The sequence below is a fragment of the Schistocerca piceifrons genome, chromosome 3 (assembly GCF_021461385.2).
Source record: "Schistocerca piceifrons isolate TAMUIC-IGC-003096 chromosome 3, iqSchPice1.1, whole genome shotgun sequence".
NCBI lineage: Eukaryota > Metazoa > Arthropoda > Insecta > Orthoptera > Acrididae > Schistocerca > Schistocerca piceifrons.
The window spans coordinates 370,364,197-370,390,451 of record NC_060140.1 but is presented as its reverse complement, the minus strand read 5'-3'; the positions used below and the strand labels follow the sequence as shown (position 1 = coordinate 370,390,451).

The following is a 26,255-nucleotide window of genomic DNA, read 5'->3' as shown; positions in this document are numbered from 1 at the left end:
ACATTATTGCACTGGGACGAAAAGTGGCAGGGGGGAGTGGATTGGTGGAGCGGGTTAGAGCGTCAGACACGCTACTTACAAGGGAACCTCCCCATCGCACCCCCCTCAGATTTAGTTATAAGTTGGCACAGTGGATAGGCCTTGAAAAACTGAACACAGATCAATTGAGAGAACAGGAAGAAGTTGTGTGGAACTGAGAAAAAATAAGCAAAATATACAAACTGAGTAGTTCATGGGAAGATAAATAACATCAAGGATGCTGGGACAGCAGGAGCTCCGTGGTCTCGTGGTAACGTGAGCAGCTGCGGAACGAAAGGACCTTGGTTCAAACTTCGATCGAGTGAAAACTTTAATTTTTTATTTCCAGTTTATGTGACAAACTCTTATGTTTTCATCGCTTTTTTGGGAGTAATTAACACATCCACAAGAAAACCTAAATCGGGCAAGGTAGAAGAATCTTTTTACCCATTCGCCAAGTGTACAAATTAGGTCGGTCGACAACATATTCCTGTCATGTGACGCACATGCCGTCACCAGTGTCGTATAGAATATATCAGATGTGTTTTCCTGTGGAGGAATCGGTTGACCTATGACCTTGCGATCAAATGTTTTCCGTTCCCATTGGAGAGGCACGTCCTTTCGTCTACTAATCGCACGGTTTTGCGATGCGGTCGCAAAACACAGACACTAAACTTTTTACAGTGAACAGAGACGTCAATGAACGAACGGACAGATAATAACTACGCAAAAATAAAGAAAGTAAAATTTTCGCTTGTGGGAAGATTTGAACCATGGCCCTCTGACCTCTTCATCTGCAGCTGCTCACGCTACCACGAGACCACGGCGCTCCTGAACCCACGGACTCCGTAATGTTGAATATGTGACCCGTGGACTACTCAGTTTGTATATTTTGCTTATTTTTTCACAGTTACACACAACTTCTTTCTGTTTTCTCAATTGATCTGTGTTCGGTTTATCAAGGCCTATCCACTGTGCCAAGTTATAACTAAATCTGATGGGGGTGCGATGGGGAGGTTCCCTTGTTAGCCCAGGCGCAAAATTAGCTGGAGACGACTCTGTGTGTATCATTATGCACTGGATGTAGTCGCCTTTTTTTTCTGTAGATGCTGATATCACACTACCGGATAAGCTGACTGGGTTGGCGGCACTGACGATTGCGAAAGAAACGTGCTTCCCCGTTAATCTAGACGTAGTTGCTGTGCAGTGGCAGAGACGCGATAGCGTCACGTGATGGACTTGCGGCTAGGGGGACTCACGTCACACTTGTAGATGTGCAGGAGACTCCACGAGCTTTGGGTTATTGTGGAAGACGTGCAGAGCCTGTGCGACAAACGGTAAGTACGCGCTTAGCGGTGACGTCTTGACAATTATCTCGAATGAAAGGGTTGTTCTATAATGGTAACGGATACAATAAACAAGAGTAGAAAACAGTCACTCACAGTGAGTACTGTGTCGATCCTAATATTTCGTTACGCTTTTGCTGTGCTAATGCTTCTCCAGTTCATCTGGAGTGGTCACTTCGCGATTTTCTTGTTTTACTATGTTTGTATTTCATTACCCTGTATCGTATATATGGAGAACATTTACAGTACTCCTCCTCGCGCTCTTGAAGTTTTCATAGTTAGTGGTTATGTACTAAAACTCATGCAAATTTCTCAATTATATGGTGCAGCACACCCGAATAAACATTACTTTTTAGTCCCTTATGAGTAAATGTGTACTGAAACTAGAGTGAATGCTGGAACGATAGATTCTTATGGAACTGTAAATGGGTGATGCAATCCCAAACCAGGATTCATATATCATCACAACTGCGCCGCAAACATAGGCGCGGAAAAAGTTCTTACTCCGCACTTACTTTGAAGATGGTGAAGCGTCTTGTCAGATAGAAAGTACATTACCCATTCCTTCACCCCTAATGAGGCAGGCTGTAAGAAGTGCCACTAGACATGAAATATCATGGGTGGAATGGAGATGTTGGTGGAAATTTCAGCAACGTATCTGTCAGAGGCGAAGCTAATGAATTAACTGCGGGAAGGCTTACCTTCTATCTTTTTATACAGACGTGCATCAATTCTTCTTGGTAGTAAAGTTATCAATCAGTTTATCTTTAAATTTCTGATCACTTGTGAGTTATTTAACCAGTTTCTTTTCTATGGCTGTTATGCAGAGAGAACTTAAGCTATATTTGTCATTGAATTGCAAAGGCAATTTTAAATTCTTCTCTCAGAAGCTATAGTGACAGGCAATATAAGAATCAATTTGATAAGCTTTGTAACTTTGTTATAAATATTTTCAAGATCATTGCCCATAAAGAATTTAAGGTCTGCAAGTGGTAAGTTTTTATGTTTGTCAGTATAAATGTTTCCTAACTCATTTTCCAATAGATTTTCCAGTCGTTCTTTGTTGTATAATGGGTAAGTTGTATGAAAGCAATTTAGTTTTATTGCTGGAAAATTTGATCTATAATTTCAAAACTGGTTCTTATCAAGCCACTCCATAAACTGAATATTCTGAAGGTCTCCAAAACTCATTTCAATTTGCGCTATCATCTTATCTAAGATCTCATAAGATAACATTTTAAGGAACTGCAAGTCATATTCTCTAACACATATTTCACCGTGAAATTTATTGCTACAGCTCTTAATAGGTGAGCTCACAGTTTTTCTGGTAGAATATCTTTTAACAAACAGATGTCTTCTTGATTTCAGCATTGCACATAGTATCATACGCAATTTTGTATTGAAGAAGTCCATAAAGATGGTCAACACACACTAATATTTCTGTGTAAAGGCAAAGCAAGAAAAGGAAATGAATTTTAGTAAGACTGCTAAGAAAACCACAAGCACTGTAGAACGACTCTGCATCTCAGTCCACATCAATTGCGGTCATACTCTGGAAAATGCTTTAAACTCATTGTGTTTAAGATATATTGACAAAATAGCTCCTGAATTGAATTCCAGCATTTAGTACATGTTTTAGGCCATCTGAATCTTTTATTTTCTAAGAGTTGTGTTCTCTTTGTAGATTTTTCTAAAAATGAATGGAATGCCACGAAGTTGCAAATGAAAAGCCTAACTGCGATGGATCGCAGAAAATGGAGAGGCAAAGGACCTGCTAATATAACAGAAAACTGATGATGATTATTAACAGCATTAGATTACGTTTGCAAGTATAACAGTGCTAAAATATAGCTCGTGGGTATTTTTGTGTAACAAAGTTATGGACACCACCATGTTTAACTGATATTACTGAGGCTACATCAAAGTTGGTTCATTATTTTTTAAGCAATGCCTCAGACATCAAGTACACTGAGTACAATTTCTGATAAAACATGAGCAATTTTATCACTAGAATATTCGTTTGTGACTTACAAGATATATCCAGGGTTTTATCTGCTTGCACTGCAACAAACTTGTATGATTCTAACTCTCTTTAATTCCATCACTAACGACATCGACTAAATCAATTCCTTTTGAACTGTGTTTTATGTTCCTTTGAACCCAGACGTGCTCCTGCAAGTGATCATGAATAAACTTCTGTCTAGACAAAAGTTCAAGTAATTCTAAGTAATTCTCTTGTTTCCAGAACTTTCATCGTCAGAGTGGTCTCTGAATGCGAACTTTCGCTTTCCCAAGATACAAACAATATCAATAAGTCTCTCGATTACGAATCTTTTTTGTTTTACAACCGCATTATATTTTATGAATAGAAGTTTGTCTCCTTCAGAAAATGAATGTTCAATTTCTCCATGACCCAAGAACTGAAAACTGCCGTGATTCTGAAGGTGCCTTCTTGAATGCTGTTGTTTCTCGACTTTTCTGCCAAAATGCTTTGTTACACATACTTCGAAAGAAGCTCACGTCTATTCTTTTTCTATTCCAGACGCATCAAACAAAATACAAGTATAACAATACAATTTGTTAGCAGAGCATCTTGTAAGCCGAGGATACTTTTTATTCCAAGAAAATTGAAATTTTCTGTTCTGTTTGCCATCAAATATTTTAATGTCTTCAGTGTAGTGTGAATAGCTTATCTTTGTAAGCGACTTGGTTTCGTAAGTTTAGCTCCAAAATGAGTTGTCATCTAATTCGCTAAATAAAGATATAACTGTTTCTTCGGCACTAACCGTAACATAATGAGTTAATCACATGCACTCACGAATGGTACTACTAAACCTGGACTTACGCGCGCGGAATACAATTTCGCAGCTCAAGCAAGCCTCAAGGCCACTCTCCCACAGCACACTTGACTACCGGCTGCCGCGTCAAAGCAAGATGCTGTTCCTAGAAGCCTCCAGTGAACCGTTAAAATTGGTTAGCCTGCATAAATCTGTGAACTGCCAACTTTTGGACGGATCGAATGTAAGTTTAGTAACGTACAAAACAAACTTAAATTGTTTTCAACGTCTTGTTATATTCTAGTTGTACTTTTTCTTCAAATTTTTGCATAGGCTAAGCCTCGAAAGCCTCTGAAGAGCTTCGTCACAGATATCTGTTTCTATAAAAGAATAGCTCTGATTTTATTTCGGGTGACTCGTGTTTTTGAATAAAATGTTAACACTAGGAATTAATCCTCTAGAATAATAGGTACGGGAAATAGGTACCAATACGATGAAAAGAGACTGAAAGGCGAAAAAATTGACGAACTAGAGAAAATACGTAGTCAAATAGTGATTGGTTTTCGGATATATTAGAAAGGGACTCATGTATTTTTCGTATTTCACAACATGGAAACAAACGAATAATGGTAAAAATTTACGAACAGAATGGAATCAAATAACGTTTTGTACGTACCCGGCTGCTTCAGTTCCAGATTAATTCGCCGCCTCAAAACTGAAACTAATAATCGCCATGCTCTGTGGAAAAACGGACTCTACATCTGCATAGATTTTCTGCAAACCACTGCGAAGTGCAGGGCGAAGGGTACTTACCGTGTTCCCACATGATAGCGTTTCTTCCCGTTCCATTTGTGTATGAAATGAGGGAATTTCGTTGTCGGAAGAGATTCCACGCATGTCAGAATAGGATTACGTACGGATTTGCGTACGCTGTGTTCTAAATCATTTGAGTGAAGATTCTCTGAATGACAGAAGATCCTAAATTTAGTACTTTGGGATAAGGAGTTAACTGCCGAAAATGAATACTTAGTTTTTTGTTAGTATAAACAACTCCTTCCATGTACCAGATTAGCAGCTAAAGCAACTGATCAAGGTAACCACCACCTTTCTTAATGTATGCATTAAAAGTTGATAAAGAAACGTTCTTAGTAATTGGACATGAACGTGTCGTAAGTATCTTCATTACTTCAGACATGGATACTACACCACTCGAAAACGCCGTGAATGACAAAATAGCCGGCCGGAGTGGCCGAGCGGTTCTAGGCGCTACAGTCTGGTTAAGTTCTAAGTACTAGGGGACTGATGACCTCAGAAGTTAGGTCCCATAGGGCTCAGAGCCATTTGAATTTTTTTTTAATGACAAAATATATCGTAAGAATGGCACTGCAGTGATGTGATGGATAATCTACACTGACGTAAACAATCGCAACACCAAAAAATACTGTAGAGTAATGTCGCCTTTAAAGGAATTCTTGAGCAACAATCAACGCACCACATTCAGTCTCAAAGTAACTAACGCTCACAACGGTTAAAATGTGTATTTAATGCAAACATGATTTCCATCCTCATAGTGACACTATTAGCGTCACTTTCATGCGATTTGTGCTAAATTTCAATTGACATCGTCTTACAGATGTAGAAACACGCCAACCAATTTTCATTTATGTTGCACAGCTCCTTCTTGTCACTGCGATTTTTTTACGTCAGTGTTCAAAAAAATGGCTCTCAGCACTATGGGACTTAACTTCTGAGGTCATCAGACCCTAGAACTTAGAACTACTTAAACCCAAGGACATCACACATATCCATGCGCACGGCAGGACTCGAACCTGCGACCGTAGCGGTCGCGCGGTTCCAGACTGTAGCGCCCACAACCGTTCGCCCACCGCGGCCGGCTCCGTCAGTGTATTATCAAAATTGAACGCTGGGTTCAAAATTTTTTTGCCCCATTGTCTGCACATGTTGTATATGATAGGATCGTGAAGTCTGGTTTACACAGGAGCGAACACAAGCGAACGAGAATTCTCTATGCTGTATGCGATAGCTGAGTGCGAGTGGACACTATTCGATCGGTTTCGGTTTCCATTAGATTGTGCTCACTCGTGTTCCGCTGGTATACTGATTTCATAATAAGAATAAACATGATGTAAATGAACACAAAGACGATAATTGGTCAACTGCCGCAGTACACGTACGCTGGTATTACCACGCTCTTGAAAGTAGATCACAATAATGTTTTAGGTAGCTTATTAGTAAATTAAGGTAAATAAAAAGTTAAGATGTTCTAATTTGTTAACAGCCATCAACGTTTTTCATAATCATGTTTCAGCTATGTAGTTTTCATTTAAAAAATCGCAGTCCCTGAACTGTTGTGCTCCGATTGTAGAGCTGTTAATATTCCGTGTGAAAATGGTTGACGCTGCTTCTTGCCCCGTAGTGAAACACGCTTGTGGAGCACCATTAAAAAGTGGCGAGAAACAGCTTGTTCTAAACTTTTTCCACAAGTTTCCGGAAAAAATCGGCGTTGGAATTTTATGCGGATCTGTGTTTACTACATTTAAAGTTTTCTTTCTTTTTAAGAAAAAACGCTATGCTTAGCTGCATCAGTAGCGCTGAAGAAACAGCCGTCAGTGGCGGACCTGCGCGGACGTGCTTTTACGTGCCGTTCGCGGAGTCGTGTAAGCACGAAGTTGTTTACTACGCCGTCGCCGCTAGTTCAGAGTCCATCACAGCCGACATAACGTGGCACACTCATATAGACAAACCACTATAAAGTTCTATGTACTCATATGGATATGGTGTCTGTTCTTTCGGAACCATATCCATATGCTGTATGCGATAGCTGAGTGCAAGTGGGCACTATTCGATCGGTTTCGGTTTCCATTCGATTGTGCTCGCTCGTGTTCCGCTGGTATACTGATTTCATAATAAGAATAAACATGATGTAAATGAACACAAAGACGATAATTGGTCAACTGCCGCAGTACACGTACACTGGTATTGCCACGCTCTTGAAAGTAGATCACAATAATGTTTTAGGTATCTTATTAGTAAATTAAGGTAAATGAAAAGTTTAGATGTTCTAATTTGTTAACAGCCATCAACTTTTTTCATAATCGTGTTTCAGCTATATAGTTCTGGCGACACCGGTCATGACCTTCTTCCATGCGGATGCACACAAATTCCCCGGACTCTTACCGGACTTGGTAAGAATGTCTTCCACGAGTAATGAGTGTTTGGGCTGGGACACTACGAATGTAGCGTGTGGACAAATAAGGTGAGAATGTGGGTCTCGCGGAAGGCATGCGCGAGATAGTCCCTGTAGTGGCGCTATCCTATGTGCCATCGATGGCACAGATGGATAGAGCGTCTGCCATGTAAGCAGGAGATCCCGGGTTTGAGTCCCGGTGGGGGCACAGATTTTCATATACATCAACGCCCGTTAGCAAAAAATGGTTCAAATGGCTCTGAGCACTATGCGACTTAACATCTGAGGTCATCAGTCGCCTAGAACTTAGACCTAATTAAACCTAACTAACTAAGGACATCACACACATCCATACCCGAGGCAGGATTCGAACCTGCGACCGTAGCGGTCGCCCGGTTTCAGACTGTAGCGCCTAGAACCGCACGGCCAGTCCGGCCGGACGCCCGTTAGCAGCTGAAGGTATTAATGTAATTCTAATTTCACTATAAAGATCAGTTTTCAGCTCGATTATGCACAGTCGCGAGTTTTCAAAGCTGAATGTTTTATATGTGACGACGTTAAAATTGATCCACAGAACATAATAAGCGTTCACCACTCTGTTACGAATAATGTCGTCTACGCGAAAATGTAAACAACACTCCGATGGCCATATGGGTAGTCTGTCGATCACGGGGGACTCAGCTACCGTACGCTACTTGTTTTCGATCTCCCTTTTGAAGTTCCACCGGACGTCGCTACTGCGGCTTTCCAAAAATGGTTCAAATGGCTCTGAGCACTATGGGACTTAACAGCTGTGGTCATCAGTCCCCTAGAACTTAGAACTACTTAAACCTAACTAACCTAAGGACATCACACACATCCATGCCCGAGACAGGATTCGAACCTGCGACCGTAGCAGTCGCGCGGTTCCGGACTGCGCGCCTAGAACCGTGAGACCACCGTGGCCGGCTGCGGCTTTCCAATCTTACGGCGATGCGGCTTTCCAGTCTTACGGCGAAGTGGTCAGCCACGTGGCCTAAGAATGGACCACTTCTACTACGTACCGGGTCGTTAAAGGGGTTCGACGGACTAGAACTGAAATGACGAAACAAGTGCCCTTATACTTCATCACTGGCGGCTGTAGGACGATTATTATGTACGACGGACAGCCATGAAGGACGTGTTAGGTCGACGTGTCTAGAACGGCAATTAACTCAAATTCCGAAAGGTGAAACTGCGGCTCGCCCTACGATCAAGACCCTTCCCCTCAATTATGCAGAGGATGAACAGGCGGCTGCCCCATACGAAGTCGACCACACTCGTCAAACAGACGCTCCTGACGGAACGGACATGGTGGAGTTAGAATTATTGGACCCATCCGCTACGACGGAGCCCCGTTCAGGAGACAATCAACGGCTGGCCTTGTAGGACAGTACGGATGAGAAGATAGACATGACGCACAGGTCGTGCTGATTGCAGCCTTTCTTCCTGATAACAGGGCATTCGAAGAGACCCACCCTCATTCGGATTCCGAAATACACGTTCACAAACAGCGTTCCCCACAAAAGCACAAGAAACGGCCGCGTGCTCCGTCCGAGGACTGCCTCCTGAACGTCTGAAAAGGATTGTGAACAGTCTCTCACAGGCAGCAGTGACGCTACACTTCTAGAGGAAGGAATACTGCTGGACGATATTCTCTCCGTGGGGCTCGTGGAATGGTACTCACAGTGCTGGGTATAAGGCTTATCAACATCGACCGCATCTTCTGGCACGGACAGACGTCGCAATCGTTCACGTGTCTTTCCAGAAACAGTCGCGCCGCTCGTACGACACCACCATGACCATTTAATGTTTGGTGTGCAAATATATATATAGTTACAAAAAGGAACGGCCAAACTTACAGGAAACATTCCTTACACACAAAGAAAGAAAATATGTTATGTGGACATGTGTTCGGAAACGCTTACTAAAATGGTTCAAATGGCTCTGAGCACTATGGGACTCAACTGCTGAGGTCATTAGTCCCCTAGAACTTAGAACTAGTTTAACCTAACTAACCTAAGGACATCACACACATCCATGCCCGAGGCAGGATTCGAAAGTGCGACCGTAGCGGTCTCGCGGTTCCAGACTGCAGCGCCAGAACCGCGCGGCCACTTAGGCCGGCGAAACGCTTACTGCGGCGACATTACACCAGATGTACTGCGGCGTGTACGACATTCATTACGACAGAGATTGCAATTGTGTGCAGCAAATGATGGCCACCACATTGAACATCTATTGGCCTGACATGTTGGGACACACTCTATTCCACTTCGTAATTGAAAACGGAAACCACGTCTGTACGTTTACCTCACCCCTCATGGTAATGTACATGTGCGCCAGTGAAAAAGACCAATAAAAAGTGTTAGCATGTGGACGTAATGTGCTGTTCCAGTCTCTTCTGTACCTAAGGTCCATCACCGTTCCCTTTGAATCCCTACGTAATTCGGTGCTCTCCGATACACACGATCGAACTGTGGAGAAGTGGTACTGAAGCGTCAACTTTAGGTTACAATATCTCCGGATGTAATTAACATTTTACAATGCAACAAACGGCACTGATTACATATTTGTTTATATGTTCAGATGTGCTAACAAAACTAACGGGGTTCCATTTAAAAAGACGTAGGTTTGTGTTAAAAAACATACTTCCCAGCATTTTTTTATGGTTTGTATTAACCAATTACACTAGCCCCTCTCCTCACGTTCGGTCTGTGGAATCGATTCGTCAGTATTTGATGTGGTTTACGAAATATATCCAGCGGTAACGTTAGGCGACTCACCCTGTATATATATAATTGAACAAATTAATTATACTATTGACATATTTGATTTTTATTAATTTTGCAGCGAATAAATCGTCTCTCACTTTTGAGCCAGTGGTGTCGTGAACTTACGTCGAGTCTGGTACCCTTGGTTATATTCGTCTTCTTCCCCATAAGTTTTTCTCTTTCTTGACCGTGTGTATAATATTAATTCTTAATGGGACTTCCTCTTCTGATGCAGGCATCTTGTTGACATGACATTGGCATAATGCACGGAAGGAAAGAAAACTTTCGTGGTTTTGCACAAAAACGAACTTTTCAAACTTAATATTTTCATAGGATTATTATTCGGACGACACATTGTATTACAAGAAAAATGTCTTCTCGCCACGAGAACTATAGACAGAGTCTCTCTAATGATTGACAAAAAAATGGAGTTTTTATCATTTATTATTCGCCTTCCGGCTTAGCAAATTATACATTTTCCGGTGCTTACAGTGGCCGCGCTAATGATTATTATCATTGGTTTTAAATTTTTGTCGTAGCTTGTTGGTTGTTTTCCTTATGTATCTATACAATTGCCCCCACACTGTGCGGTGACATGCAATGGAGGTGCACAGTTTTTTGTATGCACTCGTACACCTTAAATTTAAATTTTGCCGAAAGGAGTACAATGATGTTTATTTGTCGGCGTATGTTTCTTTGTATTTTGGGTTGGAGGTGTCAGTTTGTCTTGCTTACACATTATCTTACAGGAAATACATAACTTATATACGGATAGTTCATTAAGTATTTACATGAGCGGCTACTTGTCCTTTTGGCAACATTGCTAGTCTCTGGGCGCATGTGCACAAAATATGTTTGTTGGCTGCGCAAGAGCCGTTAATGCTCCACGCATTGTGAGCGGTCGTCGCGCCTCCACTCCCGCTTTAGTGGCATTTTCACACAGAGTGCCGTACTATCTGTCGAATAATTTGCTGTGGCGTGGTCTCCCATTGTGAGTGCGATGCATGTGTGTTTACTCTCCAAGAACCGATGCTGCGGCAGATAATCCACCTTTGATACGCCCCGGGAAGGATCTTCTCCGTCGTATCCACATTGTCAGTGGGATGAATAGTGCACATCAACACCCGACGACAAGGTAAGTGATGCTTGCACAATTGTAGTTTGATGACTAATATATCAGACATTGCGTAGCTTGACATTACCATAACTGATTCGTTGCACTATTGTACACGCGTTTGTATACCAGTATCTATTTCGTCGTTCACTTTGACGTGAGAATTGTTTTTAATTTTTGAGGTTTTCTCCTTTTGTGTTAGTTTTTCAAGTTCATCTTTTACATATGGCTCGATATACACATAAAATTCACATAAACATTTTGACATAACACTGCATATTACAATGGCTTACGTCTAAGGCTGACATTCCACCTATCACAAATTTAGCATTCGAGGGCAGCGTGGAGGGTAAAAATCGTAGAGGGAGACCAAGAGATGAATACACCAGGCAGATTCAGAAGGATGTAGGTTGCAGTACGTACTGGGAGATGAAGAAGCTTGCACAGGATAGAGTAGCATGGAGAGCTGCATCAAACCAGTCTCAGGACTGAAGACCACAACAACAACAACATTGTGCTACTATATATGCATTTAATGTATCCACATTTTATTTTCCAGTCATGCATGCATCAGTTATGGGAGTTTAATATTTTCCTAGGGAGAAACAGAGAAAGACATTTACATCAGGATTCTACATTTCGCGTTGCTGGCTTAACTACGCTTTGGCGCAGCTTCCTGGGTTGGGGAGAGAATAAGGAATACTATTCTACTGGTCTATGGATTACTAAGGAAGTGCTATTCGTCCTTTCTTAAATCACTTATCAGGGAACTCCCTTTTCATGGAACCGAAACGTATTAACAACTCATGTACTATATACCATTGTGTTGCTTATAATTTTTTACCTTTGTGTTCGCAACGCAAAAGTTTTTGCATTACGTCGTACTTATCTCTTTACGATTATGTGGAAATGTCGTTTATATTCGTATGTGACACGATATGAATTGATTAGTTTTATTTGAGGTAATATGCCTCCGTGTTTATGTGCACTTTGTAATCAGTAGGTACGGGTAAGTGTTTTGTAGTTGCACTGCGACGATGTATATTCTTATTCTTCATTTGCTTGATGACCAAAATATACTTATAGACATACTAATAACTAAATCATTTCGTTGAGGTGCGGCTCGTTTTTCATTTGGTACCTATAACACCCGTCGTAAATCTCTTCTTCCGTGCCGTGTCGATGCAGTGGTCGCTGCAATATAAAAAACTTATAACTAACTTAAAAACTAATTGTGTTTCGTAGCTCATAGGCCTCGCGTATACTCGGTCATCACCTTCGTTTGCAGCCACTTCATATTTCATTCTTATTTGTTTACGTATTTATTTACTTGCATTTGTATTCCTTTTATTCATTTACCCTGCAAAGAAAGTTACTTTGACATCTCCTACGGTATCTTATCCTTTTGTTGCCTAACACGTCCTGTATCTTTCATTGTAATGATTTCTTTAAATTCTAGCTACATTGTATATATTTTAGTACTGACGCAACTTCGCATGTTGATATAGGCCTGAATGTAATGTTATATTCCTTTATTCCCTGATAGTAAATATAGTTGTTGCGCGTTATTATTTGTTGTGAAATTGGGCTATACTTTCTATTTGGTTGCGCCGCGAGTTGGCCTATTGCGCTAGCGCAAGGTCAATGTCTTTTCCCTAGTACTGACGTAAGCATCCATTGTTGAGCGCGCACAGCTGAATCGTACGCTGTTCCAGTTTGCATTTCGCTTCGCGTGATGCTGTGTTTTTACACTTCATTCTTGTCAAATATTTTGTCTTTGCTTACGAAACAAGAAAATTATTTAAATCTATACATATTTCATTCAAAAATACATATAAATTTTTTTTTACTTATAAAACTGTGAAATTACTTATAAATATATTTTATGACAAGAAAACTGCTGTGATATTGTGTCACTACTCGTGAAAAGTTTTTAAGTCTTTGTGAGACTGGAGACATTTGTCTCTCCCCGTTCTTTCATATACCAACCTATAAATTCCAGGATAAGGTATTTTTGCAATAATATATGGCCCTGAGTATAGTAATTGCCATTTTTTGTTCAGCTTACCGATCTTTGTCGATTTGGGATGTGTTCTCAGTAGGACTCGTTGCCCTCCAAAAAAATGTGTAACTCGTTTTAACTTTTTGTTGTATATTCTCTTTCTGTATTCTGCTCTATTCTCCAGCGTAATTATTGCTCGTTTGATTTTATCCTGTAAAGTTAACTCTTTAGTAGGTAATTTTCGTATGGGTGATACCCATTCGTCAGTTTGCTTTGTGTTAAACATTAGTTCATTAGGAGTGAAACCTGTGGAAGAGTGGGGGAGATTGTTTACTATTTGCATAAATGGAGTCACATATTCAACCCGTCGTGGATGCTTATTATGAGCGTAAGCCCTTATAAATCTATTGAATTCATTAAACACCCTCTCCACGGGACTTGCTTCTGGGTGGAAAAAACTTACCAAGATATACCTGTATATTCATGAATTGTTTCCATTTTCTTGCTACGAAATAGGCTGCATTGTCTGCTAATATTACTTTGGATTTCCCTACTCTACGTAAATAATCCTCTTCAATACCCCTTATAATGCTACTGGCTGTAATGGTTTTGATAGCATAAAGTCTGATGTATTTTGTGAAAATATCATAAAGAGCTATTATGTATTTGACACCTCCTTTTGCTCTAGGATATGGCCTCGCGATATCCAGAGAAAACATTTCCAGTGGAGCTTTGGTTAGTATGGGGTGTAGTTCTGTAAACTTTGGCATATTGGGTGGTTTTGTTCTTCGGCAAATAGCACACTTTTATAATATTTGAAACACGTCGTCGTAAATCAGGAAAGTAACAAAGTTCGGAAATCTTGTCTGTACATTTTGTTACTCCGTAGTGTCCCCATACTTCATGTGTGTGTTTAATAAATTCGTCGATATATTCCTCTGGAAGACATACACACCAGTGGTTAGAACTTTCGTGCTTCCAGTGAAACAAAACGCCTTTCTATGACTGATACCATTTACTTACATTACAGTTTGTATTCTAGTTGAGATTTTGTATTACCTTTTTTCACCTATTATCTTGGTGTTGTATCATCTCCATCTGTTTACAAATTTGTTTGTAGTCTGATTTTTGTGTATTACTTTGCATCAATAATGTTCGGATTTCTGAATCGCGTTCAGATAGGCCCTACGACGAATGCTGGTACACTATGGGCGAGACCACGCAGTTTGGCGCAGACATACTCTCGATTTCTACGGCGATGTACTGTGAGACCATGGTACTATGACGCTATCTCTAGAACGACAAACGTCGACTCACCATGCTAGAGCTCAGATCATCGCCCACACGCGACTCCAACTCGAGGGGACGTTACTTCGATCGAGAACGCAGTATAGGATAGCAAGTGAAATCCGTCTATGTTCCATGTACTTCACGAAGGTAAACAGTCACGAAGAGCGCTAACACATCAATCGACACGGACGTCCGTCGTCTCTCCTCGCAACACGACATAGGCACAACATTACACTACTATTTTTCTGGCTTTTTTTAGTTCAGACTCCTGATCCAACTGCATTAGCAGACGGTCTCAGACGGTTTACGACACCATTACCCAGGAAATGGTAAAGGGACGGCCTCCACTTAGAATTTTACAGGACTTTTCAATATTTATTAGCCACCTGATGGACAGACATGTGTCACGAACTGGAATATACAGACGTACCGCTCCCTGCGACCTTTGTGGAATGGATGATTATACCAATTCAAAAAATGCCCGGTCGCTCACGGATACAAAGTTTCTGCCCGCTGACGCTCCTGAATTGTGATGTCAAGATCTTTTCCAGACTTGGTAGAACGTTTATACCAGATCTCACGTAAAGTTAATTCAGCCGATAATACGTCGATACGATGTAATAATAACATTCAGACAGCACTCAGTGAGCATCATGACTTGATCGCACTGGCAAGGGCATGAAGGGTGCGTTGGTGTCATTTGACTTCAGTCAAGTCTTTGATCACGTGGACCATGACTATCTGGAAGCAGTACTCCAACATGTATGATGCCCCTGGCCATGTATCACTATCATGATGCCGCTCCTCCGTATTGCATACTCCAAGGTGATTGTTAATGATCGACCTACGCCGCACCACACGATTTCCCGATTTGTATGCCAAGACTGCCATCTGGCTACATTTCTCTATGTTGTGGCCCTTGAACCACTATTATGCACCCTACCCCTGCGACTAACGGTATGACGTTTCTTGGTCACACCTTCCAATCTACTGCTGACGACCTGGTGGTTGTGATCCACAATGGCGAAAACATTGGTAACACACTGGATTGGGTCTCTACATATGGCATGGGCTCATGTAGTCGTATCATCGTCACCAAATCACTGGTGATGAATATTGTGGTCGGTCTGCCTGTTAACTGTGACACCCCCCTACAGCTCAGAGGTACCAGAAAATGCCTTGGCATTGATTCACTGGCGATGTACGACACACTGCTACTCACAACTACCGACGACTGTTACACAGTGTCTGGTCAGGCATTGCGTGCAATCAGCTATGGGGAATGATCCTCTCAAGGCTTTCGGATGCTTTGTGAGCTCAGGTATGCTTTTCAAGATCATATATGAAACTCTTACCCTGCCACTGGATCGGGGAGGCCTTGGACTTATCTCTGTTTATGACAGGTTTGTCGCTCTATTTCTAGGCTCGTTAATGAAATCATGGTACTGCAGTCGAACATTTTGGCGGGTTTGTTAATAGAGGACCTGGTACCACCCTCTCCCACGCGGCCTATGATGAAACAGCACGTCCCTCCATCACTCTTTAGATTAGATTACATTAGATTAGCTTTTCGTGCCATAGATCCGTACTGAGGGGATCCTCGTGGATGTGGAACATGTCAATTTTTTTATATTTTTTTAAGGCCGCAATAACAATACTAATAGTATGAATATATACATCATTTGTTTCTATTACAAAATTCGCCAATGGAGTAGAAGGATTTGACCACTAGTAAGCCTCTCAGGCTCCTTTTAAACTGATCTTTATTTGTAACTAAATTTTTTATGTTTGCTGGCAAATTATTGAAGATGAGTGTTCCCGAGTAGTGGACCCCTTTCTGAACTCAAGTAAGTGCTTTTAAGTCCTTGTGCAGATCATTTTTGTTCCTGGTATTCTACGTATGAACTGAGCTGTTTGTTGGAAAAAGAGATATATTATTTAGGACAAATTTCATTAAGGAGTAAATATACTGAAAGGCAGTAGTTAGTATACCCAGTTCTTTGAAGAGGTTTCTATAGGACATCCGTGAATTTACTCCACAAATAATACATATTACACGCTTTTGGACTCTGAAAACTTTTGTTTGACTTGAAGAGTTACCCCAAAATATTATACCATATGACATTATGGAATGAAAGTAGGCAAAGTATGCGAGCTTTTTCATTTTTATGCCGCCTATGTCTGTTAACACTCGAATTGCAAATACAGATTTGTTAAGGCATTTCTGCAGTTCTGTGGTGTGTTCCTCCCAACTGAATTTATTATCAAGTTGTAATCCCAGGAATTTAAGACTGTCGACCTCTTCTATCTGCTCTTCTTCATACTTTATGCAAATGCTGGGTGGAAACCTCTTACAAGTTCTGAATTGCATATAGTGAGTCTTTTCGAAGTTTAATGTCAGTGAGTTAACCATTCATTAATATCCATGAAAATATCATTAGCAGATCTTTCATTAAATACACTTGACATACTATTTATTGCAATACTTGTGTCATCTGCAAACAAAACGAACTCTGCTTCTGGCAGTGTAACTGATGAGAGATCATTGTACACAAGAAAAAGCAATGGCCCTAAGATGGAACCTTGTGGGACACCACATGTAATTTCTTCCCATTCTGATGATGACTGATTACTTAATTCACTAGTCCCTTGCATTTACTCCCTTTGTTTCCTGTTAGTGAGGTATGACTTGAACCATTTTGCAGCACTGCCCGTGACACCATAGAATTCTAATTTGTTTAAAAAGATGTTGTGGTTCACACAATCAAATGCCTTTGACAAATCACAGAAAATACCTGCTGCTTGTAACTTGTTATTTAATGAATTAAGTACATTTTCACTGTAGGTGTAAATAGCCTTCTCGATATCAGAAATCCAAACTGTGTTCTTGATAATATGTTATTTGTGGTCAGATGGTTGAGCAGCTGCCTGTACATTACTTTTTTTTAAATTTTTGAGAATGCTGGCAAAAGTGAAATCGGTCTGTAGTTTGATGGTATCTCTTTATCCCCTTTCTTGAATAGAGGCTTAACATCTGCATATTTTAGCCAGTCAGGAAATGTCCCAGTTATAATTGACTGGTTACACAAATAACTTACAAGGGAACCTCCCCATCGCACCCCCCTCAGATTTAGTTATAAGTTGGCACAGTGGATAGGCCTTGAAAAACCGAACACAGATCAATTGAGAAAACAGGAAGAAGTTGTGTGGAACTATGAAAAAATAAGCAAAATATACAAACTGAGCAGTGCACTCGAAGATAGGCAACATCATTGATATTCCGAGATAAAGAGCGCCGTGGTCCCGTGGTTAGCATGAGCAGCTGCGGTACGAGAGGTCCTTAGTTCAAGTCTCCCCTCAAGCGAAAACTTTTTCATTATTTTAGCAAAGTTATGATCTATCCATTCGTTCATTGACGTCTCTGTTCACTGTAATAAGTTTAGTGTCTGTGTTTTGCGCCCGCATCGCAAAACCGTGTGATTAGTAGACGAAAGGACGTGCCTCTCCAATGGGAACCGAAAACTTTTGATCGCAAGGTCATAGGTCAACCGATTCCTCCACAGGAAAACACGTCTGATATATTCTATACGACACTGGTGACGGCATGTGCGTCACGTGACAGGAATATGTTGTCGACCCACCTAACTTGTACACTTGGCGAATGGGTAAAAAGATTCTTCTACGTTGCCCGATTTAGGTTTTCTTGTGGATATGATAATTACTCCCAAAAAAGTGATGAAACATAAGAATTTGTCACATAAACTGCAAGAAATGAATCCAAAAGTCTCACACTCGCACACTTTTCCCTGTGCTCTGTCAAAACATATGTTTTTTACGTTTTCAAATTTTTCCGTGTGTAGACCGTCAAATCCTGCATATGTCCAAGCAGATCTGGTCCTGGAATTTTGGAGAGTGAAGTTGATTATGTGTGAGTGCCTGAACTTTGATAATTGTGTGAAAATAAAAAATTAAACTTTTTGCTCGAAGGAAGACTTGAACCAGGGACCGCTCGTTCCGTAAATGCTCACGCTAACCACGGGACCACGGCGCTCCTTATCTCGGAATGTCCATGAAGTTGCCTATCTTCGCTTGCATTACTCAGTTTGTATATTTTGCTTATTTTTTCATAGTTCCACACAACTTCTTCCTGTTTTCTCGATTGATCTGTGTTCAGTTTTTCAAGGCCTATCCACTGTGCCAACTTATAACTAAATCTGAAGGGGGTGCGATGGAGAGGTTCCCTTGTTAGAATTGTACTAAACTCACAAGAATATGCCTTAATTAACTTTGTTGATATTTCATCATAACCACTAGAATGCTTTGTTTTTAAAGATTTTATTATGGAAGTTATTTCTTTTGGTGAAGTGAGTGACATATTCATGTACCTGAAGCTATTTGTAAAGGCTAGTTTCAGATATTCAAGGGCATTATTTACTGATCCTGACAATCCCATTCTGTCAGTAACGGATATAAAGTACTTGTTAAATAGATTTGCCACACAATGAACATCAGTTACTAATGTGTCATCTACCCTTAGTGCTATTTGCTCCTTTTCCTTTCTGGTTCCACCAATCTCCTCTTTCACTATATCCCATATTGTTTTTATTTTGTTCCCTAACATTGCTGTCTTCTTCTCGTAGTGCATTTGTTTAGATGTCTGAATTACTTTTTTCAATATTTTACAATAATCCTTGTATTTAGCTAAATCGTCAGCATTGGAGCTATTCTTGGTCGACAGATACATTTTCCTTTTTGTCTTAGAGGAAATCTTTATTCCTTGTGTAATCCATGGTTTTATTATAGACTTCTGTTTAATTTGAGTAACTTTTAGAGGAAAACAGTTTTCAAACATGGTACTGACATTGTTCATGAATGTGTTATATTTTTCATTCATGTCATGAGCACTATAAACATCTTTACAGTTCATATCTTGGAGCAGTTTTCTAAAACACTCAATTTTTGGTTGATTGACTACTCCCCTGTACTCAGATTTTGCAGCCTTGATAATCTGCTTAGAATTTACATCTAAAACAAGGAGCTGCATGTCATGATCTGATAGTCCATTTATTACAGGTTTTATGATATGATTTTGTTCCTTTGATTTGTCTATAAAAATGTTATCAGTGGCTGTCCTTGAGGATTTAGTGATCCTAGTTGGAAAGTTTACAGTGTGAGTTAGATTGAAAGACAACATTACTAACTGCAGTAAATGTTTACTGGAAGATTTCATTAGAAAATCTGTATTAAAGTCACCAGCAATCAAAATTTCTTTGTTTATTCCTGTTAAATAACCCAAAAGAGTTGCTGGATGATTTATGAATAGACTATAATTTCCTGCAGGTGCTCGGTAAATAGTTATTATTATATAGGATCTGTTATGGAACTCTACTTCTGTTGCACATGCTTCTAGATGCTGCTCTAAACAGAATACATCGGTATCTTTTATCTAGCCCTCAGTTACGTCCGACTCGCCCTACCAGCAGTGCGAATGGCGACGACACGAGCAGTGTATCATGTCATTCAGCGCGGACGACCAAATAGCGTTTTGCAGGAGAAGTGCCCGAACGTCTGTTGAAATGTATTGTGGCGGACGATTCACCAAATTAAGCTGGAACCTTCTTCACTGCGATGTGGTTTATTGCTGTTAACGGCAAGCAGGGGAACAAATCGAGGCTACACGTGATCCATATGGTGGATTTACCACTGTGCGCAGGCTGTGGAGTCGAAGACAGTGATGAACGCCGTCTTTACTGCGACACATCGACGACATTGTTGGCATACTTTCTTTGAGTGACACCAAATCAAGTTGAATCCAAGACTCTTCTTCTCAGTTGAGAAGTATTATCCACATACCAGAACTAATACTGTGATTTGGCTTTGTGGACAAGCAGTGCATTATTTGTTTCAAGATGTCCACATTAAGGACACTCTGGACATGTGGATCTATTTGCAGAAACGACATTGCAAGACCATACGTAACTCAAAATGTAGACAATATTTCTCCAACTATTTATGGAGTGCACTTCAGGATCCACAATAATGCAACTGTATCAACACGGGTAGGAGTAATAGAATTAAAATGATAGGACAATGCATGATTCGATGAGGTGAGAGAGGACAAGTTCCTCTCTCAGCTATTTTTTCGCCTATGGAAAATTATTAAAGATTTTGTTATAACCTTACACAAAGACTCCAAAAAGTTAAAGCCTGAGCAGATGTTGATGGAGTTTGGTAGGGCATGAGATACTTTTACGATTCTTAGCTCATAGAAATGGCTTGTTGGGAGTTGAAAGCAATTGGCGGCGAGCCCATCCCTTAGTAAATTTTGCCAGACAGGCCCACAGCGGTACAGGGCAGACAGGGAAGCCCCTCATTGAAACAGAGCTCCAGCAGAACAAAGTCGCGATACCTGCTGCGGCGCCAGCAGAAGCCTGGGCAGGGGTGACGGTCTAAAGGAAGGTGTCTTTCCAGTGAAGCCATAAACCGGGCATTGGTTGCCGAGCCACACGTAATAAAAATTCACATGTTTTTGTTTTCGCTGATAGTGCAAGTAGGCCAGTGAACCACTTTCCTCGGCCACCTCTGTTGTATAAGCATCTGAGAAACATTTCGAGATAGAAGCCTTATTAGACCTCATAGCCAGGACTAACAAACTCCAAGGAACAGGTGATTTAGATAAAATCTTTGAGATTGTATCTGTTTGCTTGTTGCCGTGGGAAGCGACACAACTTCAGAGAAAATCATCTCTTCCCCCTCTGCGAAAACTTAAAAAAAAACAGTAAATGGCGGTTTCTTTTTTTTTTTCTTATTTTAGATATGCAGGTTTCTTAACTCTTGCCCTGTGCTTATGCTGTCATGTGGGAGGGGAGATTTAGCGCCACTGGAGTCCTGTGATTGGTTCAAGACAGGATGAAGGCTGTGTCGTTTCTTGCACTTTGCGGGAAAACGCTATTTTTTCTGGAGTGGCGCGAAGCACTGGGGTGCGGTACTTTGGTCTGGTAAGGGACTTCTAGTCGAAGCTCTGGCATGTGTGGTTGGTACGTGGGACCTGTCTGAGACTAACTTCAAGTAGTTTAGACTGGGGAGCCTGTGGTGAAGTTCTTTCTGTACTGACGGTGTGACTTCAAACGTCTCAGATACTAATTTGCTGAGGACACACTTATTCGTTTTTGGTTTACCACTTTTGACGTTTGGTATCCTTGTGTGCTCTGTTGTATAAGCGAGCCAAATTGGTCCTTGGTGCGACCAGAGGATGGGTGTGTCACACACTGAAATCTACTGTGATTTCTGTGCTCTGGTAGAGAGTAAATTGCGATCCATCTGCCTGATCGCTAGACCCTGAGATTTCTGCGTTTCTTTCATGGTCACAATCGATTCCCAGGTGCCACCTCCATGTCTCACCTCCTCTTCCCTCACACATCTCGCCAGCTGCAAGTCACATCACCGCTTGAAACAAAGTAACATACTGCTGCTCTGGCATTGTCAGAGCGCACAGGTCTCAATCGCCAATTTCTCTCAGCTGCATCTATGTAGAGATACTTCAGTACATTTGATCAGAGTCTGCTCAGTGTCAGATCAGTTCAGCTTGTGTTATCGACATTTTTAGTGCCAGAGTACTTGACTCACTGATCACCTAGTTAAACTGTCTTTTCCAACCAGGATCCACTCAGTGGAGTAATAAATCACTTGTTAATTGTTTAGGGTATTTATGTCTTGTTTGGGAAAATAAATGTTGTTAGTATACTAAATTTTGCCAACATTCTCAATCAATTAAATAGTCCAGACAAGTTACCTTTCATTATGGCGACCCTTCCAGGATCTCAGATTGATGGCACCTTGTGTGACCATCAGATCGTGTTGCCTAGCAGTCATTCAATTTGACGTCCCTTGCACAGAATTTCGAATTGATGGCACCTTATGTGACTGTCAGATAGTAGACAGTGAGCCAAATTGAGCCAAATTGGTCCAATGTTTAATGTGGTGCACTGGGTAGAGTAGATTCGCGTTTCTGGGGCCTAGACATAGTACTAATACTTAATTATTGTATGTGTGTATTTTCATGTTGTGGTTGTGACGTCTGCGTCACTTGATTGATTCTTTCTGATGGCGAATGGCGTTGTGCTGATTTGTTAGGTTAGATTGAGATTTTCGTTTGTGAGGATAGACAAGCGTGCTGTTATTTAAATCCGTTGTTAGGAACTAGGAACAGTAGCTCACGGGAATGTATTTTAGAGTGGAATCTGTGTGGCATGGGAATATGTAGCGTTTAAATTCGTTTGGGTCAGTGCATACTTAGAAGAAGCAAGGCACGTTTGCTACACAGTAGCAGAAGTAATTATGATTTTTAACCATGGATCCACGTCAGATTATTAGTGGTGACCATGCAGATGTTACACGGGATTCTCAGGTAAATGCGGTTGCAGACCGGGTAGAAATGCCGAACATAGAACCTGCAGATATGACGACATATTTCAGTCAGGTGACGAAAGTGAACCAGAGATTGCAGCAGAACAAAATGTAGGCACTGCTGGTATGAGACGTACCATCAGTGAGACTGGCAGGCCAGAATCACGAACGATATGTCACAGAATGATGGAATCTCGTTCATCTAGTCCTGGAGGTGTTAGCGATGGATCTCAGTTTGAAGCTCTCATGCAGTTTATGCAAGAGGCAGAAAGGAAGAGGGAAGAAGTAGAAAGAAAGAGGGAAGAGGCAGAAAGGAAGAGGCAAGAGGCAGAGAAAAAGAGATGGGAGAAAGAGGAGGAAAGACACAAATTAGTCATAAGAACAGTCACAGACGGTATAGATGGAGTCAAGAAAGGGATCGTAGGAATCCAAGAAGAGCTAGAGAATGTCAAGAAAATGACAGCAGAAACGCGTGAAGTCGCGGACCAGGCGAAACACGATGTCAGTACAACGCGATTGGTAGCGCAAGTAGCACTAAAGGACGCATCAGTGGCAAAGAACAAGTGAAACTGGCAAGAACTGAGGTGTGTAAGACAAAAAGGCACTTGCAACACTCCAAAAGCAAGGCAGTAAAATAGTTCAAGAAACGCAGGAAAATAATGAGTGAGGCTACGAAACGAATCGAACAGATAGAAATCAAACAGCCCGAAATCCCTGAAGTTAAAGATCAGCAGACCCGAGTCGCCACACAAGAAAACGAGTGGGCTAAGGACTTTCAGCAGGCACATGAGCGGGTCACGCAATTGCAAATACAATCTCGTGCGGTAGAACGCCATCGAGAGCATCACAGAAGTGAAGAAAATGTTTCGCGACTGTCCGAACCACTATATGAGGACACACTCCATGCCCATGGGCGAATGCAGCAGGAATATGCTCCTGCCATGGCGAAACGCGTAATAGAACACGCTCCGTCGGTAACGCGCAGCATGTCAGAGACCGAGCCCGAAAACAATTGTACACACCTAAAGAGGTCAGAAACGTTATTATGTGAATCTGACAACAGAGGGGATACCACAACAGTGCACGAGGATGGTTTGGTCACCTATACATGGAATCACGCGCTGCAGACGAGAGGGAAAATTCGTACGGCGGATACGTCCAGAATTTTCAAGTCTACAAAGAGGCAAACAACGTGTTATATCAAAAGACCTGGATGGCACAGTACGATCACTTGCTACCAGACTCTTGGCCACTGAGGTACAAGCTCCAGTCGATTGCGGAACATATGCGCGGAGTTGCGGAGAGTTGTCGCTCCTACCAAGAATGTAAGGACGCATTCCTTAGCACATACTGGTTGTAAGACGTACAGGAAAGGATAAAACAGGAGATCATGTTAGGAAAGGATTTAGGAGCGTCAGGATTCCTCAGTCCTGTCAAATTCTTCGAATCCCTGGTCAAGAAGAACCGATTCTTGGGTCAACCGAACAGTCCCAAGGAAATGAGGCACTGCTACATTTAATTACCTTTACGTTACCAAAAACTGCTCATCAGAGGTTGTAGCAATTCAATCGCAGCTTTCAAGAGTGCGCTGTACGAACTCGATACGTGAATGAAATTCACAACTCGCGGGAAAGAAGTAGAAATAATGACCGTAAGTGGCCAGTTTCGCCAGAGAGGAATGACGATGGACGAAATGGGGGAAAAATCGATCGAATCGAAACCAGAATTCAAAATTCAGTGGGAATAACCAGCCATCATGGGAAAATAAAAGAAGACGAGGAAATTATAATCATTACAACAACAACAGCTACCGCCAAAACGGAAACTGGAGAGAGCCCCAGTACTCGAACCAGGGCCGACAGGAATCTAGGGACCAACATCTAAGCAATAGCAGGACATACAACGGTCGAGGTCAATGGAATGACCAACGTAGCGAATACGTGGAATTGAGGCCACTTAACCCATCGCAGGGGTCACACAGAAAAAATTCAAACAGGCATTGACACACAGCCGCTGTGGACTAATCTCAAAACAATGCCGCAGAAACTGCCGGAACGAGTGATATTAACCTGTTAGAGTACGAAGATACAAGAGAACTGCTACAGAAAGAGAAGGTGCCGTATGTAAATAGTCTCCATGGATGAACTGTTTAACGTAATTTAATGTTGATATTATGTTGCTTAGCATAATTTTCCATTTGTTCTATTTCGGTGTTATTTTGTTTGTTTGTCATTTCCATTGGTTTGCAGCATGAGTCCTTGTTGAACGTGGTCAAATGAGTTGTATATTTGTGGCATCTTCACGCCAACATTCACTGGCAAGTGGCAGATTAAAATTCCATTGCAAGTTATATCTCATCAACAACTGGCACTTTTTATGGCATGCCAAACCAGGCACATTGCAATACCGAGTACTCCAAACAGCTGAGTACTGCTATTATTTCTCTGGTCCTCACAACTGTTGTTCGATTTCCGCTCCCAGGAGAGCAAGTAGATGTGTCATAATATGACCGCAATTGAGCATCGTACCCTGTCATAGCATTCTCGTAGAAAAGCCTATGCAAGTATCACCATGGCCAATGAAATTGTTTCTGTTTACTTCCCGTGGTTTCTTGTACACTGCCCAAGGGATGGGTGTACGCCACTTTATGTTTTTCGTGATGTCAAGACGGTAAATCGTGCCATTGACCATGTGCGTCTCGTTTTTCAGATGTGTTTCGTATAGTGTTAGCGGTCCACGCTTCGGGCGCGTGTTGATATTAAGACTCAGTATGTTATGCACATGTGCGTCTCGATCTTCGAATGCATTTCGTATGGTGTTAGCGGTCCACGCTTTGGGCGCGTGTCGACGCTAAGACTCAGTGTGCTATGAGCCATCGCCTGTAGTGCGGTGTAGCCTGCCTCGTGGTGGAATTTTGTCAGCGTCATGTGAGTGCCGTCGGCGAAAATATATATATATTTTCGCCGACAGCACTCTCACACACACACACACACACACATACACACACACACACACACACACACACACACACACACACACACACACACATATATATATTGTACTACGCTTGTGTTTCATTTTAGCAGTAGCGATCCTGACAGAGACAGGAGGCATCCTTGTACTATATAAAATTACGTGTACACAATCATAAAATGCCGCTACAAAGATTTCAGGCAAATCAACAACACCTGAGTGAGTAGAAACACTTCCTGACCACTTCAGCATCAGCAGACAACACCGCCGGACATCGAAAAATAAAACAGGACTATACAAGGAATAAAATGCATGAAATTTCGCTTCGG

General features: G+C 41.4%; 1 protein-coding gene across 1 annotated transcript in view; it reads left to right on the top strand.

Moving 5' to 3' along the window:
- The first annotated feature begins 1,205 nt into the window (after positions 1–1,205).
- LOC124789625 (cyclic GMP-AMP synthase-like receptor) overlaps positions 1,206–26,255 on the top strand; it is a 285,521-nt gene continuing 260,471 nt past the window's right edge. The window contains exon 1 of the mRNA XM_047257043.1: positions 1,206–1,355. The gene's annotated coding sequence lies outside the window, so the exon portion shown is untranslated. The remainder of the gene's footprint in view (positions 1,356–26,255) is intronic.